The following is an 18,007-nucleotide window of genomic DNA, read 5'->3' as shown; positions in this document are numbered from 1 at the left end:
ATTATGTACATAATGTACATGTTACATACTCCCTTATGTTTATACAAGAGCAACTGTAATGCCCCAATCTGCCCCCCGGGATCAATAAAGTATTTCTGATTCTGATTCTTAAACCCAAACCTCCGTCTATTAGTCAACAAAGATATCATGTTTTTAATCCGCTCTATGTTTATAAGCTTTAATTAAGAAGACAAAACAGGCCAAACCAGGTCCAGAGGTTAATCTAAGATGGTAGTAACGGGAAACAAAGTCTCTGAAACTCTGACTTTTCTCGGGGAGCACCCCCAAACTCCTCGCTTTGGTTTCGGAAATTTTTGAAGTCTCAAGGTTGGCAAGTATGATGGTATGTAATTTTCCAGTTCAGCTTCAAAATAAAAGCATATTCCACAGCAGTCACGACACCTGCTTGCTACTGCACCTCTCCCACTAACATCAATCCCCCCCGATTCCTGATAATGGCACACATGCCATTACTCGACCCTCCTTCACCCGACTGAGGGGCCACAATTAGCCAACAAAACGTAATCTCAATCAATTTCAATTTCAGCTTTTGTAGGGACGATTGAGAACACAAGGGGTTAATTATCCCCCTGCTGTATTGATTGGTGTTTCTGGCTGGCCTGTTAATTAGGGTGACTGATTTGGCACCGGGGTTGGAGTGAGAGATAAATGATAAGCGGGAGTGGAGGGGAGGACCGAGGAGTAATTCCTCGCAGCTACTCAACAATTTCAAGCCTCTTCCTCTCTGTTGCTTCCTGTCCTCCTCTGTTTCTTCCTCTTATGAATCCGACTGTGCTTTTAGCTGAATAATGTAAGTGCAGCTGAATTTCAATCTTCTTTTTTTCCCCCCTGCTAGTTATGTTTGACGAATCTGGCTTGATGGAGTCATTTTCTGTCACTCCGATGCCTGAGACTTTGCATACCATATGCTATTTACCTGTGACAGGAAGATGTGCTGCAATACATAGTTTGCTTCTTATGTATTTTTCATGATGTGCTGCTTGCAGAAGATGGCATAAAAGGTTATTATTCTCTCCAGTGAAAGAAGATACCTCTTCAAGCTATCTTGTTGTTATGTCTCATTGATGGGCGCATGATATGGAATGAATAAAACCCCAGCCGCAGAAACACTCGTCTCCTTTGTGGGAGATTTCCACGAGTGCCGGGCGGCCTGCCGCTTGGCTATGCTTGGCTACACAGGTGACAGTGTGGCTTAGCTGTGAAAGTGAGGCAGGCAGAGCGGCAAAGCAATCCCTAATTGAAATCCCCTCCTATGTGAGACAGAGGAGATGGAGCTGTAAAAGGGCCTGTAATTACTGAGGCCACTAATGAGAGATAATTAGGTCATATGGCAATGTCTCTACCGGGGCTCTGCTGCGAGAGATGTGGTTAGGAATAAAAAAGGTGGGCAAACTATGAACTCCTGTTGCTCATCACCATTATGCGCCACCATTACAAATGAACAGTTCATTAGTAGTAATAAGTTATCGCTTTCAAAAGGCCCATTTTTCATTTCCAGCAGAGCGAATAGTACAGACTGTGCCACACACCTAACTAAGTTAATTATACAGCTTTTTGGTGCCCCAAAGCCCCCAGATAAGCAAATATGAAGTCCTTATGTCTTTATCACAATATTTTCATGTATTTGTTTTATACATTTTCGTACTGTTTTTATATTTGCTCTTTTCATTAACATGGTGCTTTCTTTCCTTGAGTAATTTTACACTTTTCTTCTCTACATTTGTACACTGCAGACTTAATTTTAAAAATATTAACCAGTTGAACTATTCAGGTCTTTTACTTAAAAGGCTGCAGCCTGCAAACAACTGAATATATCTCCGCTCACCCCCAAGACTGCGGTAACGTAAGCCGCCAAGTGTGGTATCTTTCAGGCCCTTCGCCTCGCCTACTTTAGAATACATCCACATTAATACGTTTTTCTTTTTAAACGCATAACTTTTGCAACGTTTATGCCTGGCGTCCACACTACTCTGGCGTTTTTGAGCCCCTAAAACGCAGACGTTTGTAAATGCTGCTGACCCCCTTTTAAGGCCTTTCGTCTGGATGGGCAGAAACGGTATCTCTGTGTAAAAATATTTCAAAACTTCACGTTGGTACAGAAGTATTATCAGCAAAATGTACTTAATTATCGAAAATAAAAGTACTCATTATACAGGAGACTGGCACGTGTTAGTTCTATATTATTATAAGATCTGTCAAAGTTAACACAATAATAACACGTTAACACAAATTCGTTTTAATGCCATTCATTTCTTTGACGCATTAATGCAACTTGTGATTTGTAGGTTGTAGCGGGCTAAGTTTTAAAGCTAGAGTGAAGAAGCTGGCATCATATGAAACTAGAAAATGTCATACCAGCTTGTCGCGAAGAAGGTTAAATAACGCTCCAAATTATGCTAAATTTTGTTGAGGAAAAACTGCCATTTTCAAAGGGGTCCCTTGAACTCCGACCTCAAGATATGTGAATGAAAATGGGTTCTATGGGTACCCACGAGTCTCCCCTTTACAGACATGTCCACTTTATGATAATCACATGCAGTTTGGGGCAAGTCATAGTCAAGTCAGCACACTGACACACTGACAGCTGTTGTTGCCTGTTGGGCTGCAGTTTGCCATTTTATGATTTGAGCATATTGCCTATTTGTTTACTTAATTAATCATTTAGTCTGTAAAAATGTCAGAAAACAGAGAAAAAATATCCATAAAAGTCTCTCAGACTCCAAGGTCACATCTTCAAATGTCCTGTTTTGTGTGGCCAACGGGCAAAAACTCAAAAATATTACATTTATAATGATGTTAAACAGAGAAAATCAGATCTTTATATTTGAGAGGGTGAAAGCAGCAATATGTTGGATTATTTATCAGTGCACATTCCCAAGGCCTCAAGTTTTATCTTTCAGTATCGGCCTACAACAAGCATCATGCAACAAGCATCATGCTGTTGATCAACTGAGACTGCTGAAAGTTTATTCCACAAAAAAACACAGTTACTATAAAATGTGTGGGCGATTTTCCTCTGCAGTGTCCCTGAATATCCCAGTGAATTTGAGCCATCCTGCATAAGTGGAGCGATAAATTAGTAGCCCTCTTATATTCACTAACAAACACATACTCAGGCCTCATGTTTAAACTGTCTAATGCACGTCTGTCTTTGTATCTACATTCATAAACCACTCTTAATTGACACATTAATACATTTGGATTTAACTCAGATGTCGGTGAAGTGGTTGTGGGGATTCGGGGGAGGCTGAGACAGACGGCTTCATGTTGGTGGGACGGCGTGACTAATAAAAGAGATGCTGCTGTGATGTTCACGGTCAGAGAAGCGTGATTATGTAGAGCTGCTGTGCCTCAATGAGTGATCCCCACACACCGTGCATCCCGTTGAAAAAGACTTACCCAGTCCCTTTACAGCTGTATATATTGATGTTGCAATTCATGTTCCTCTGGCTGTTCAGGGAAACATTTGTACATTGTTTAGTTTACCATCTCTTTTGCAGGGCTAACGTGAAAGTCGATATTTCTTGGATTTGTTTTGTGAGCAGTGCTCAGTTTGTGGAAAACATTGATTTGTTCTTTGGTATTTTTCTCATGGCTTAGCTCAGTGTTGGAGGATAAAGTTTCTCCGTAGCTTATACTATGTGCACTAGCTTAGAGGGTAGTGAATGTACAAGAGTATGTGTGTGGATGATTGAGCTCGTAGACACACACACACACACACACACACACACACATGGATGACTGCACACGTTTCTTCAGATTCAGTGAAGGTAAAGCGTTTAATAAACAGGCCGACAGAATCAGCCATGTGTCTTTTTATTGGAGAAACAGAAAACCAAAGTGGAGGAGTCATGGGTCCAGCTTTGGAAAGCCCTAATGGGCTTCTTCAGAGCTCTTCAGCATAATGACCTCTCCAGCTCGCCGACCATTTAAGTGATCTCCAGTTAATTGGGCTGGAACCTCAATCATGTCGACGTTTTCCCCCCATCTGACCCCGCTCTCTCTTTTTATCCATTAGCAGTATTTTTTATTCCACACTGTTCTGGCCACCTACAGAGAAAATCATCTGCAGTGTTGAAGTAGAGTATCTTGTCAAAGTGTGTATAATTTGCACCACCACGGAAGGAAAGTTTAGGATTTTATTTTTACAAACTTGGTCTTTTTTTTGTCCACCAAGGCAAGAAACACAAGCCGTCGGTTATGATCCAACAGGTTTCAAGGTTCTCTATTTGATATTCGGAGCATTAATATAGCACCAAACAATTATTTACTATGTAAAGATATAGAGGAATAATGTCTATCTGAGCAGAGAATTAAGTCACTCTCCCTCTGTGTGTGTTGTAATCAGAGCTTCTCTGTGTTTTGTTGACATAGCCGGGCCGGCCGCGCGTGCCATTTAGGGCGCTTTCACAAGCCAACATTTAGTCCGTTTTAATCGAACTCTGGTGCGGTTCGTTTGGGCAGTTGTGAACGCAGTAATCATACCTTGGTGTGGACCAAAACAACCAGACTGAGACCGCTTGCACGAGGTGTTCTCGGTCCATTTAACACGATGCTAGGGCCCTGTGAAATCTGTTTCATTTGTGTTGGATGGATAAAATTTCAATAAGAAAATGTCATGAATTTGATGTAACACACACAACATTGCACTATTTCTTATCAAAGAAAGTGCTTCAATACCGCTAGAAAACAAATGAAAATATGACCCAGCTTGTTGAAGTCAGACTTTTCCTTTTAAACAAGACTTTAATCAAATGTTTTGCTAATTCTCTGCTCCTTGAGTCTCACTCATATCAGTGATGGGCAGCAGGGAAAACAGCCGAGGACAGTGGCGTCACTGTCTGTGTCTCAACACTTGTTTGATGTGGCTCAGATGTCCGAGTTTGGAGGGGTTCGCTCAGTTGTTCCCTCCTCAGCCTTGGCACAAGAAACCTTCCTGTGGGTCCCGTCTCGCCAGTGACAAATAGACGGTGGCATCTGTGGGCTGGAGGCCTCTGCAACACAACGACTGGGGACGGTGGCTAGCAGTAACGGGATGAATATTCATCACAGGGCGCTATTTCACCCCATCAACCCCACGCCGGCTGTTCCATGTCCTCCGATGGAGACGGAACGTGGCCGGAGAAAATGTGATGATGATGTGCGATGAGAGTCGGGGGCAGAGGAGGAAGTGAAGCAGATTGAGGGAAAGAGAGGGGTTGTCTTTGAAAGATGCTTTGACCAGATGAAACAGACGACTCGGGAGGGTGGACTGTGAGAAAGGGGAGAGCGGAGAGAAGAGAGAGGCTGAGGTAGGGGCAAAGGATTGCTTTGGAAAGATAACTAGACAGCGAGTGCGACAGAGAAAGGAAAAGGTGTAGGAGAGAAAAATGGCAAATGGTATGAAAAGGTGGGGGATCGGAGAGGAGGGCCGAGGGGAGGTGACAGGGATTGCTTTGGAAAGATGAGTGAATTAAATCCGAGTGAGAAAGTGGAAAAGGGCTCGGGAAAATGGAGAGGGGAAAAGGATGACTTCAGAGCGACGACTAGATGGTGTGAGGGGAGAGAAAGGTGTGGATGTTTGGCGTCGGTGTAGAAGAATGATTTATCCCCAGATGAAGACAGAAGATGACCCCCCCTTTCTCCTCCTCCTCTTCCTCCTCCTCCTGCTCCTCCCAGCTCGTCCTGGCTGCTCGCGTACCTGTGGACAGGCTGCTGCTGCTCTCTGGTCGAGGGATAAGTAAACAAGGCTGTTGCTCGCAGATGGTACTGTCTGAGATGGATGGCCTTGTCTCAGATACAAGCACGCGTGCACACACACACACACACACACACACACACACATGCTCACACTGAGCCAAAGTATGGCAGCATGAACGGGGGAAACAAATACTCGCACATGGACAAATCTCATTGGAAAAAATCACTTTAGGCAAAACAAGTCTTTTTGTTTTTTGGTGGCAGGCAAGGCCACAGAGGAGGAGATGATGCAGTGTTCGATTCAGCGGAGGTGAAGCTGGGACAAAAGCTGGTAACAAACCAGCGTGGCTTGCCTGCTATGATTGACTGTCGGTGTGTGTGTGTTTGTGTGCGAGGGGGAGAAAAGGAACAAATTAGATGGTAAACTCTCTTCATGACAGTGTGTTCCTCTCTCAGTGTGGCTGAGCATTCAAGGCTTTCTTTCGTTATACCCAGACCCATTACTTTCCCACTCTCTTCCAGCGTGTCTGTCTGCCTGTACTGTGTCGACGTCTTGTTTGCGTGAGAAACCTGTAATCTTCCGGCAATGTGCGAAGCAATGATAATGAGCAGGTACCAAACACAAGGGTCTCCCGGATAGACATCTCTAAATCACGGGAGGAGGCGCGGAGAAACAAATAAAAAAGTAGTCATCAACCTTACATTTTTCATTTGTCAGCGAGGCACAAGCGTGACAGCGTCGCTCCCCACATGAAAAGGAAAAAATATGAATGCAGAGAACTGCAAGCTTTGTCACTCCGCCATCTCAGGCGTCGGACAGCCCTGCTCGGTGGGGGGAGGACGGGAGAGGGGAATTCATTATCTCTAATGTATTCTAATGCACCCAAGTGCCAGATTTCATCACAGCAGAGGAGTATAATAGTCCAGTTTTGTTAGCATTAGTATGTATGGAAGTTTCTATACTGTATGAGCTCGTCTACTGTAACTGTAGCTGCTATAAATATCTCCGTATGCAGCAGCTCCCTCTCTACGTGATCGCTCGTGTTTGTACGGCTGACAGTTTGGTGATGAATGATGCATGTTGATGGATTGTTTTTTTTAGATTCAACCAGCACGCTACTGTATATAAGTTCAACAGTTCAGTAATTTAAAAAAATTATTACACTTGTGCCACTTCAAAAGGGAACTATGGGAACTGTATGACTACTGCATCACTTTGAGTTAAGCTAATGTGTTCATGGCGTTTGGCAGTTAGATTCAGTCCAGCGTGTGCAATGACAGAAAGGAGGTAAATGGGAAGTTATCAGCTGACATTTTCAACCAACTTCTGTCACAACTGTCCTCAGTTTCTATGTTTAAAGGATAATTCAAGTTTATTACAACTTGGGTCTTATTTGACCATCATTTCTATTGGTGATAGTAACATTGTACAAAGTAAGTTTGGAAATGTGTCAACATTGAAAAAAAAGAAAAGTGAGACAGGACATGAAACAAATTTGGTTGTAAACAAATTTCCAGGTTAGCCAACGTATTTGGAGGAGAAAACAAACATTCAGCACAGTTTACAGACCAAATTCTGATTAATCTGACTACTATTCTTAAATAAATAAAAAAAAAAAATGATGAATATGTTTCCTAAAGCCCAAGTTGATATAATCAGAGTCAGAATCGGATTATTTGCGAAGTACATACATACAGGGAATTTTTCATGCACACTGATTCAAACCCCAAAGATATTCCGAAGAAAATATTCTCATTTTAGAAGCTGGAACCAATACATGTTTGGAAGATTTATTTTCTAGTTTTTTAATTGGTTAATTGACTAATCATTTCAGCTCTAGCTGAAACTATAAAAACACTAGGGCTGTCAACGATTTAGATATTTAATTGCGTAATTGTCCATTATTAATCATGATTTATCACAAATTAATTGCCCATTTTTTCATCTGTTCAAAATGTAACTTAAAGGGAGATTTGTCAAGCATTTAATACTGTTATCAACATGGGAGTGGGCAAATATGCTGCTTTATGCAAATATATTTATATATTTATTATTGGAAATCATTTACCAATACAAAACAATGACAAATATTGTCCAGAAACCCTCACAGGTACTGCATTTAGCATAAAAATATGTTCAAATCACAACTCAAGCCCAACAGGCAACAACAGCTGTCAGTGTGTCAGTGTGCTGACTTGACTATGACTTGCCCCCAAACTGCATATCCTGAGGTGATGGCCATGACAGTTTTTCCTCACCAAATTTAGCGTGAGTTTGGAGTGTTACTTAGCCTCCTTCCCGACAAGCTAGCATGACATGGTTGGTACCTTATGAAACTGAGCCTGCTACAACCTCCCAAAGATTGATTGCGTTAAAGAAATTAGTGGCGTTAAAATTAATTTGCATTAATGCATTATTATAGCCATGTTTTTGACTTGTAATAAACCACAATTATCACTTAAACCAGTGCAACATCTCTGCATTAGTGTAAGTATATACTGTTGGTGATTTGCAGGTTAAAAAAAGTTTACACATCTTGTTTAAAACAAGGCAAAACATGATCATATCAGGGGGAAATTCTGACCGTTTACATCATCTAAGTATTTGGTCAAACTATTCAAAGTAATAGATCCTGCTGAAAGTAGACATTTGAGGAAAAGGACAGATGTAGCTTATGACATTAATTATCCCTCCGTTTCATTTGTGCTGGTATTTACAGACTGCCATTATTTCTGACTCCTGTTTTGGCAGAAATTAGTCATTCCATTGTTTTCTGTGTTTACCAGACTATAGCCAGCATGAATGGGTTCAGCACATGTCCTCTTCTACTAATCATCAGATTACAATGAAAGCAAAGGTGTCTGTTTGGTGCAACACGTCGCTGCTCTGTAAACAATTAATGTTTTAGATTTGAACCCACACCAAACGGAAGCAAACATATCTCCGAAGTCTGTAGCAAAATGGGAGAATATGTTCAAATACAGAATCCCTCTGCATTTGACTGTCAAGATAAGATGGTCCCACGTTTTCCCCCAAGCTTTCATTTAAAATGGGAGTTATGTCGGGGGAGATTTGTATGATTTGCACCGGTATATGCCATGATAGAAATCCCATCCTCTAATCCAGAGTAAGTCAATTTAGCACCAAACCATTAGCATTTTATCACAGTGTTTCCAGCATGTTACCCAGGTATCTTTCTGTATTACATCACATAACTGGTAGTGCAGGTTCCAGTGAGATGAACACTGCGGAAAGATCCCAGTCACAACTGTCACTTTCACATTATCGCAAAAGAGTCTGACTCACTGAGCTTGATAATGAATTCCTATATAATATAAGTTCACACACTGTAAAGTTGGCCGCGATCAGCAATAAATCGATAAAGAAAACGCTCCTCTCTCTCTTTTACTACCTCCACATCACAGGGAGGAGAGGCAGAATATCTTTGGACAGAGATGTTTATATATTATAAATTGCTGATCTCTGCAGAATTCATAATCACAGCTGGCGGTTTCATTTTTCATTGGTTTTCTTCTCTCCTGCGTCTCTATTTTCCTCTTGATCTAACAAGGAGAGATGGAGCCGGTGTTCACACTGCACCTAAATGTGTCATAATTAAAAATTTTTCCCCCGCGACTGACACAAATTGTTGTTTTCTTACCAGTATGAATGGAGTGGTTCATTGTATTTAAAGGAATAGTTACAACGTTTTGGGAAATATATACTTAATTGTTTTCTTTCCAATTATGAAATGAGAAGATTGATATCCGTCTCGTGTTTGTGCATTAAGTACTGAGCTGAGTGAGGATGTGGCTAGCCTAGCTTAGCCTTAAAGGGAACTCCACTGATTTAACACATCATAGTCTGTTCTGATCTTGGGGAGTACTGCTGCATGAAAAAGTTGAATAAAGGCTTTTGTGACTCCAGGGAGAGCTGCACAAAGTCTGATAAATGTCCTCAAGTGATGTCACTTGAGTCAGTGTAAAACAAGTAAAGCGTGCCAGACCTCTGTAGCCCGCTCTTCATCTCTGTTTGAGGCTAGAGGCTTTACCACGTATCTTCATACACCGTGGGTGTGACGAATAAATAACACGTAAATATGAAATACTCGTCTGTGAATATTATGTTTCTAGGGCTTTTATTGTGAAAGGTAAGAACAGAAAGAGTGGATCTGGTCTGTGCTGCCTTTGCCAAGGTTGAAGGGAGTAATACAAAATTGCCGTCTTGTTTTGGACTATGGAGCCTCAGTGTTGTTATTTTATAATCCTTATAAATATAGGCCCAACTCAACCCGTTCTGTACAATGGGATTTATTCAAGGTGCGAAAAATGTGCTTTGGTCCAGAAAAAAGTACGTCGCTTTTTTGCCACATAATATTTGCGTTCTGTGTGAAATTATTTCACAAAAAAAACAGAAAAAATATATTGACGTGAAAATTAATCTCACGAAAGATACTCTGCTGGTGTGTAAAGGCCTTTACACCAAATGCACAAACTGTCATTTTTACATTTATGTTTATTAGGGCTGTCAGTTGATAAAATTAAAATATTGAATCGTGATTATTCGGGTGATTGTCCATAGTTAATCACAATTAATTGCAAATTAATCACACATTTTTTATCTGTTCAAAATGTACGTTAAAGGGAGATTTGTCAAGTATTTAATACTCTTATCAACATGGGAGTTGATAAGAGTCAAAGCATATCAAATCATAATGTGACAAACTGCAGCCCAACAAATTGCTGCTTTCACCCTCTCAAATATAAAGATCTGCTTTTCACTGTTTAATATTATTAAAAATTCAATATGTTTGACTTTTCTGACTGTTAGTCAGACAAAACAGGACATTTGAAGATGTGACCTTGGAATCTGAGAGACTTGTATGGATATTTTTCTCTTTTTTCTGACATTTTACGGACTAAATGATTAATTAATTAAACAAATAGGCAATATGCTCAAATCATAACATGGCAAACTCAAGTCCAACAGGCAACAACGGCTGTCAGTGTGTCAGTGTGCTGACTTGACTAGGACTTGCCCCAAACTGCATGTGATTATCATAAAGTGGGCATGTCTGTAAAGGAAAGACTTGTTGGTACCCATAGAACCCATTTTCATTCACATATCTGGAGGTCGAAGGTCAAGGGACCCTTTTGAAAATGTCCATGACCGTTTTTCCTTTCCTTTCGGAGCGTTATTTAACCTCCTTCCCGACTAGTTAGTATGACATGGTTGGTACCAATGGATTAATTAGGTTTTCTAGTTTCATATGATGCCAGTATCTTCACTCTAGCTTTAAAATTCGCTACAACCTAATTTTGGCACTGACGGCAGCTTGATTGAGGCATCTTTTAGCACGAAGAACCACAAGAAGCAGTGGAAAGAAAACCAACAGCCAACTTGACTGGCAATTGGGGAAAAGCTTCAGTTCAGTCAAAACCGAACATGTACTGTAACTGAAGTATATTTGAACAAATTCAAGTGGAATGGACAGGTGTGTAGTAGAGGAGGCAGCTATGAAAACAGATGTCGTTTTGTTTATTTGTTGCTTGTGATTTCTTACCCTGTCAGTTAATATGTTAGCAGATGTGGGTTACATCCCAGAGGAGATATGAATAAGAGTCTCACAAATCAGGTCCTGTAGCAGCAGTGATTCAGAATCGAGCGTGAAGGTCTGCGGAGCGAGCTCACCCACGGAGATCAATCCTCTCCGTCATTTACCTGAAACAAAGGGCAGCGAGGGTAGGAGACGAGATGTTTTCTCCTCTCATCCCCTCAGACCGCTTGTTGTCACGGGAGGGACTCGCAGCTCGTTCTCAGACGCCTCATCTGTTGTTGGTTTTTAATTTCAGGAGCACGGTGACGCCCTATGGGTGCTGTGAAAATGGCAAGCTGTGAAGTGACAGCCTAAATCTGTTCGCTGTGTGACAGTGGGGAGAAGGTGGTGGATTTACATCACTTGCAGGCTGTTGCCAAAGAAGGTGGATGATTTGTGTAAATCTGTTAATAAATTTTTTTCCTCAGTTTTAATTTTAAATATTACAGAAGATGCTTTTTAACCCTTTGAACTCTGCAATAGAAACGGTCTGCCAGTGCCTGCATTGGTATTTTTGCTTATTGTGATGTCATTTCTGGGAGTATCTTCAAATTCTTCATATCCTTAAAATCTGTACAACCTAAGCTAAAAGGTTATGTAAATCAATAAATCATAATAATTGACAAAAGTATTGATATTGTGTCATAAATAAAAAAATATCTATATTTTTTTCATATAATGTTACTAAATAAACACACAAAACATATTGATCCAAATGTAGAAACATGTACAAAAGATTTCTTAGATATTAGATATTTGAACTAGTTTTGAGAAGTGCCAAAACAATGAATGCTCTAGCTATTATGATATTTATTTCAGATTGATTTAAACAGGATCATGCAAGCAGCGACCACGGGAGGTCCGTTTTTAAAGAGTTAAACACACACATAGGCCTCTAACATGCATGCCACAACATTTCCAGTTTGATTCCAGCTGGATTCTTTGACAGCAGAGAGGAAGATGACATTACATGTCATACAACATTACATGCAATCCCCCTCTCTATTCCCACGGCTGCATGTGGACAGAATGAGGTCCTGAGAGAATAACTTGGTGAGAAATGAGATGCCATGTGTGCTAGAGTTACTGGTCCCTTGTGTACTTTTGTCACCTTCTCTTTATAACACTATCCGAGGGAAACGCACACTATTTTGCAAACATTTTTGAAATAGCTTTTTACTAAAATGCTAAAATTGTGAGCCAGTAACGCACCCGTAAAAACATTTTGTTGGTGTGAAAACAATTTTAACGAATACAATCCTATCTCTTTCAGTGTTTACTGGCAGCATTTATATAACTAAAGAGGCCATCTTCAACTATTCTCCGGACAAAACACCCTGCCTGTTGAAGAGCATAAAGATGGAGAGTGGTGTGTCTGTCTCTGGCATCTCTGCTGTTATTACCGTTTGAGAGCCCATTCACACTTTTTGCCAAAATGAAACTGTGGTGTTGGTTTTGGACATTTCCCTCACAGGAAGTAATGAATCAGAACTTGAGTGAAATTCAAACCGCCTGTTGAACAGCACTAGTGAAAACTTTTTTTAGTCTGAGTAATGTCAGATTGTTGGATTCATCATGTTCCAATCGGGTTAATAAATTGAGCCCATCATATGATTTTTGCATGTTCATATTTTTCAATATGTTTACCTGTTACTACCATTTAAGGCCACACAATTGCTAGGTGCAGCTTAAAAGCTATGTGTAGTGTGAAACAAGTTGCTCATAATGACACACCCACAGATAATTATCATACAACTCTGCATCTTCAGCTCTATGAACTTTACAGTTTTAGTTCACGCTCTCTTTTCAACAAAAAAAGCTCTAGAAAACTGCTGTACAATACCTGCTCAGCACCAAACCGCAGACAGACAAAGATAGGGAATAGCTGGTGAACATAGTGGAGCATTTAGCAGCTAAAGGACCAGATATTTCCCTCAGAAGTTGGTAGAGACCAAATCAGAGCTAAAAGAGAGTGACTATTGGACAAATAAATGGTAATATTGGTGCCTGCTTGATATGTAAATAAGAAACTGTTTCACCAACACATTCACCATATCAACTTTATTAGGTGATCAGTATGTCATTGTTGTTTTTACAGTTTGTAGCAAGTGGCCAAAAATCAATGAATTCAGCTTTAAAATAACAATTAACCATCAATAGCACGGCTGCAGCTACGGATTCATTTCATTACCTCCGCCAAGGACGTTATGTTTTTGGTTCGGAAGAACCCATTATATTTCGGAGCGGATTGGCCTTGGTCGCTGCGCTCTCCGGGTACCCTTCTAGTTTATTTTTTTAGACTCATAACCTACAGAACGTCAAGAAATATTAAAAAATCATTACTGTATTTCTCAAAGACCAGTGTTATATCATTAAGTTGCTTGTTTTCTATAGTATAACAACCAAAAAAACAAAGATATTTAATTTAAAATTAAATAATACAGAGAAAAACAGCAAATCCTCATATTTGAGATGCTTTAAGCAGCCAATGGTTGCAGTTTTACTTGATAAATGACTTTAAATGATGAATAGATTACCAAACTTGTTGGCGATTAATTTTCTGTCCGTCGACTTATTGATAATCAATAGTCCGTTATTTTGCTGGAAAGCCCTTATAAGGATTAATGCACCAGATCCAATCATGACCAAACTGCAAGAGACCCAGAACACCATTACACTTCAGGCTTTTCCTGTAACCTACAGCTTACCACAGTGAATCCATCTGAAATGAAACGCCCTCCTGTCTGAAAACATGAAACATGGGCACATTTTGGTTCTCGTGCGGAAGGCTTTTGATCCTGATCCATCCTTTTACTGAGGCTTCCAGGCAGCGGCTGGTATTTACTGTATGTGTAGACGCTGTTTTCTGATCTGTCTGCGTGAGCAGTGACTTGACTGTTCTTTGCTCCCTCTGTTGTACAAACTGGGCTGTTTAGGCGATAAAAGAATTTCTCCCTGTGGAAACAATAATGCATTATCAGTCCTGCTTGTTATTTTCATACTGCGTATATATATGCAGTTTCACTTCATACATATTTGGCCTATTATGGTGTTTTTTACACTCTGTTTTTGCACTGTATGAGTCATTCTTGAGTGAGAAATTACTTTCTCATCTTATTTGTGTCTGTGTTAAAGTGTTAACAAGTGGATAACACACATATACAGCATCATAATCACCTGTAATTTCAGCAAATATTACATTCTTTGTTGTCTTTGTGAAGCTAATGTTTCTTTTGGCTCTGAGAGAGGCGTATATTGAAGTTTATTGTGATGTCTTTATTTGATTGCGTCATAATCTCTGTTGTTTTTAGTGTTGGGAGCTGACCGTAACGTATGGGAATATCATGTAATTGAAGTCTTTTTTCTATTAAATATGTAGTGCGGTGTAACATCCCAAAATACAGAATCCGTTATGCAGGAACACTGCAGAGACTTTTAGGGCCCCTGGAAGGACATACTGTAAATATTATAATATCAAAGGATTGCTATAATTAAGCCTTATTAATCCAAAGCTTTGGGATCGCCTCCAGATTGCATCCCTCTTGGAATCACTGACACCTGTCCATTGGCAACATAACAATTTGGCGATGAGCATCAGCAGTGGAGAATATGTAAAATCCTTTGAAACAGATTCCCACTGCCTCAGGGTTTACAGATAAAAATGCTCTCAGAAACCCCGGCTGAATACATATTTCCTTTTTTTTTTTTTAAAGAGTCTCTTAAAGGTAAATGGTTCTTGATAATGTGCCACTGAACTCAAATCGTGGGCTTTTTTAGAAGTAGCAGCGGCCCATTAGAGCATACATTTTTATTCTGATAACATGCCTTTTGCTGTGCCGTGGGATTTTAGAACATACTGTACAATTCATGCATATCATACCCCTTAATGCATTGATGCTGTTTCGCTCAACTATTCAAAGGAAATCAAACCCCTAAACCAGGTTTATTGGTTTTGTGCTTTTTGCTTTTGTTCATCTTTTGCTTGATTTTTCGTCTTTAAGGCCCTGACACAAGAAGCCAACGGTCGTCCGTCGGACAGCTAGGGACCTAAGTGGTAAGTGAGCAGACGCTGCTTTGTTTCATGTATTTACCATAACAACGGCTTGTATATCTGCCATCCTACGTCGACGTCTTCCGGTTTTCTTTTTTTTGACATATGAATACAGACTACCGTGACCTGCTGGTATGGAGCAGTATGGAGAGTTATTTTGTCTCACGTAGACACAGGACATACGTGGAAGTCGGCTGTCGGCTGTTTTCGAGTGCAACTTTTTGGCCAGGATACGGCCGACACGAGATGACTCAACAGACGTTGTTTATCGCCGCTAGTTCTTTGATGTCGGTTTGGTGCGTTTGAGGTCATTATTTAAACTTTGTATGATAAAAACTTAAAAGTCATTTTTGAAAATAATAAGAAACTGTTGAAAATTGATCAATAAAATCAATAATGAGCAATTTCAAGTGAAAATTGGATTATAGAACAACTATTTGCAGCACAGACTGTCTCTTTATTGCTAATCCTTGATTACGTTGAATAACCCTGGCTGATCTGATCTGTGTGGGGAAAATAAAGAGTGGGTGAAAATTTTAAACTGATGTACTACCAGGTATTTATTTAAAAAAATCTGAAAAATTAGAAACCTTATCATTGCTCATATTGGTTATAGAAGCTCAGACCTTGGTAGCTCCAGCGCTGCTGTTTTTGAAGCTGATGAGCTGAACTCTGAATGAATGCGAGAAACACTGAATGATAACCAACCTGATGAAGGTCTTAGCGGTGAAACATTGATCCTGATAACCATGTTGTAGTCGTAGAGTTCAGCAGACAGTTTGCAGCAGCTTTTTCTTTCTCTCCAGTCTTCTCCTACGCACCTGTCACTGTGTCCTCAGGTGTGCTAAAGCTCTGCTGCTTAGTGGACTAAATGGCAAAAACTGTCGGGTGTTATACATTATATACACAGCGTCTTCCCGACTGTTCATTATTCTGTTCATCACACACATTGACAGATTATGAGACAATGGCCCCCTGGGCACACATGTAAAATGCCTCCTACCTTTCCTATATAGAAGGAAGACTCTGAGACAGAAAGGAGCTGTAGTTGTTTTGTGTCTTTGTGGTCGTTTGTGTCTCTTTGTGGTTGTTTTGCATCTATATTAGGGCTGCACGATATTGGAAAAAACTGACATTGCAATATTTAAATTCCTGCAATATATAGCCTATATACGTATATAGCGATATGAAAAAATACAGGAATATTCACCCAAAATTTTTTACATTTTAAAGTTAAATGCATCAATCTGGTGCACTTTGAGAGTAAAATTAAGAGGCTATAAACACTTATGTGCGCTAGTAAATGATTTAATCATGGACACAGTGGTTGTATAGATATGAATGGTGATGACACTGCAAAAAAGTCACACCCACATTGTGTATCTTTGTAGTTGTTTTAATGTCTCTTTGTGGTCATTGTGCGTGTCTTTATGGTCATTTTATTGTCTCTTTGCAGGTGTTTTGTGTCTCTTTGTAGTGGCTGTAGTGTCTCTTTGTGGTTGTTGTGTATCTCTTTGCGGCCGTTTTGTGTTTCTTTGTGGTTGTTTTGTGTTTCTTTGTGGTTGTTTTGTGTTTCTTTGTAGTTGTTTTGTATCTCTTTGTGGTTGTTTTGTGTTTCTTTGTAGTCGTTTTGTACCTCTTGGTGGTTGTTTTGTGTTTCTTTGGGGTTGATTGACTTGCAACATGAAATGTTAACATAAATGTTAACAGTCACTTCAAACAGAGCCTCTGTACCATGGGCCCTCTGATGCCTTGGGCATGGGCCTGTGCCCAGAATTCCCTTTCAGTAATCTTTCTATGATCACACAGCAAGACATGAGCATGTCACTGTTCATTCTCTGTGATGTTTCTGCATGTGTAAATGTGTCTGTAAAGAATTAACAGCATTAAATGGCCTGCATGTTCACTGCTTTGGCCTATGAGGATTCAAATAGTCATTCCATGTACATCATTTAAAAGGAGCTCAGATAGTTGTGTTAATGCTTAAGCCATTAGCTCCCAGCCTCCTCAATTATGCACAGTTATCATTATTAAAAGATTCTTTCAAACATCTTTTGTGGCCTCTAATGGAAGAAAGTAGCTCTAATGCATTGTAGCACATCTCTCAATCAGCTGTTAGGAAGACATCTAATTTCCTTAGATGGCCCTCATTCTCTAGTTGCCCTCTAATGCGAGAACATAAATACTAATTTCATTAAGTTTCTAAGACGAGTCCAATATGGCAGATTGTATTCTGAAAATTGGTACTTTGAGAGTTTGTGCCTTTGTGCTCGAGAAGCTCAGCTATGCCCCGGTAACTTTTTGGTGACGACACCACTGTCATGGAAAGTGCCATTATAAAAAATATATGCGTCATTATGAAAAGTGACATTATGAAATAAAAGCGTCATTGGGAAAAACGCCATTATAAAACTAGAAAATCTCCACCAGGTGTGTCTGCAACGACCACTGCTGTAATGTCTGACTGAACGAATACAAACTGAAAGCGTATCAGACACGTGTTTCACTCGCACTCCAACCCGGTATCACGCGAACGTTTAATAGATCCACAGAGGATAGCGTGTCAGTGTCACGTTTTGCCTCGCCGAGGCGTGAATATTACTATCGTATATGAAGGTGCAGTACCAGCATGGGGCAACAAAACCACTAACTTAGGTTT

General features: G+C 40.1%; 3 protein-coding genes across 4 annotated transcripts in view; 2 read left to right on the top strand and 1 right to left on the bottom strand.

Annotated features, from left to right (window-relative positions):
* gfra4a (GDNF family receptor alpha 4a) overlaps positions 1-18,007 on the top strand; it is a 314,196-nt gene that overhangs the window by 1,818 nt on the left and 294,371 nt on the right. Inside the window, exon 2 of one of the 2 annotated variants that reach the window (XM_074660852.1) lies at positions 15,299-15,351. The exons of the other annotated variant lie outside the window; for it this stretch is intronic. The gene's annotated coding sequence lies outside the window, so the exon portion shown is untranslated. The remainder of the gene's footprint in view (positions 1-15,298; positions 15,352-18,007) is intronic. 2 annotated transcript variants of the gene reach the window in all.
* loxl3b (lysyl oxidase-like 3b) overlaps positions 1-18,007 on the bottom strand; it is a 372,166-nt gene that overhangs the window by 260,077 nt on the left and 94,082 nt on the right. The window lies entirely within an intron of this gene.
* The window catches only part of sfxn5a (sideroflexin 5a), a 152,454-nt gene that overhangs the window by 114,289 nt on the left and 20,158 nt on the right, over positions 1-18,007 (top strand). The window lies entirely within an intron of this gene.

Source organism: Sebastes fasciatus, chromosome 15 (genome assembly GCF_043250625.1).
Source record: "Sebastes fasciatus isolate fSebFas1 chromosome 15, fSebFas1.pri, whole genome shotgun sequence".
NCBI classification, from domain to species: domain Eukaryota; kingdom Metazoa; phylum Chordata; class Actinopteri; order Perciformes; family Sebastidae; genus Sebastes; species Sebastes fasciatus.
The sequence above is the reverse complement of the archived record's forward strand: the minus strand, read 5'-3'. Positions and strand labels throughout refer to the sequence as shown.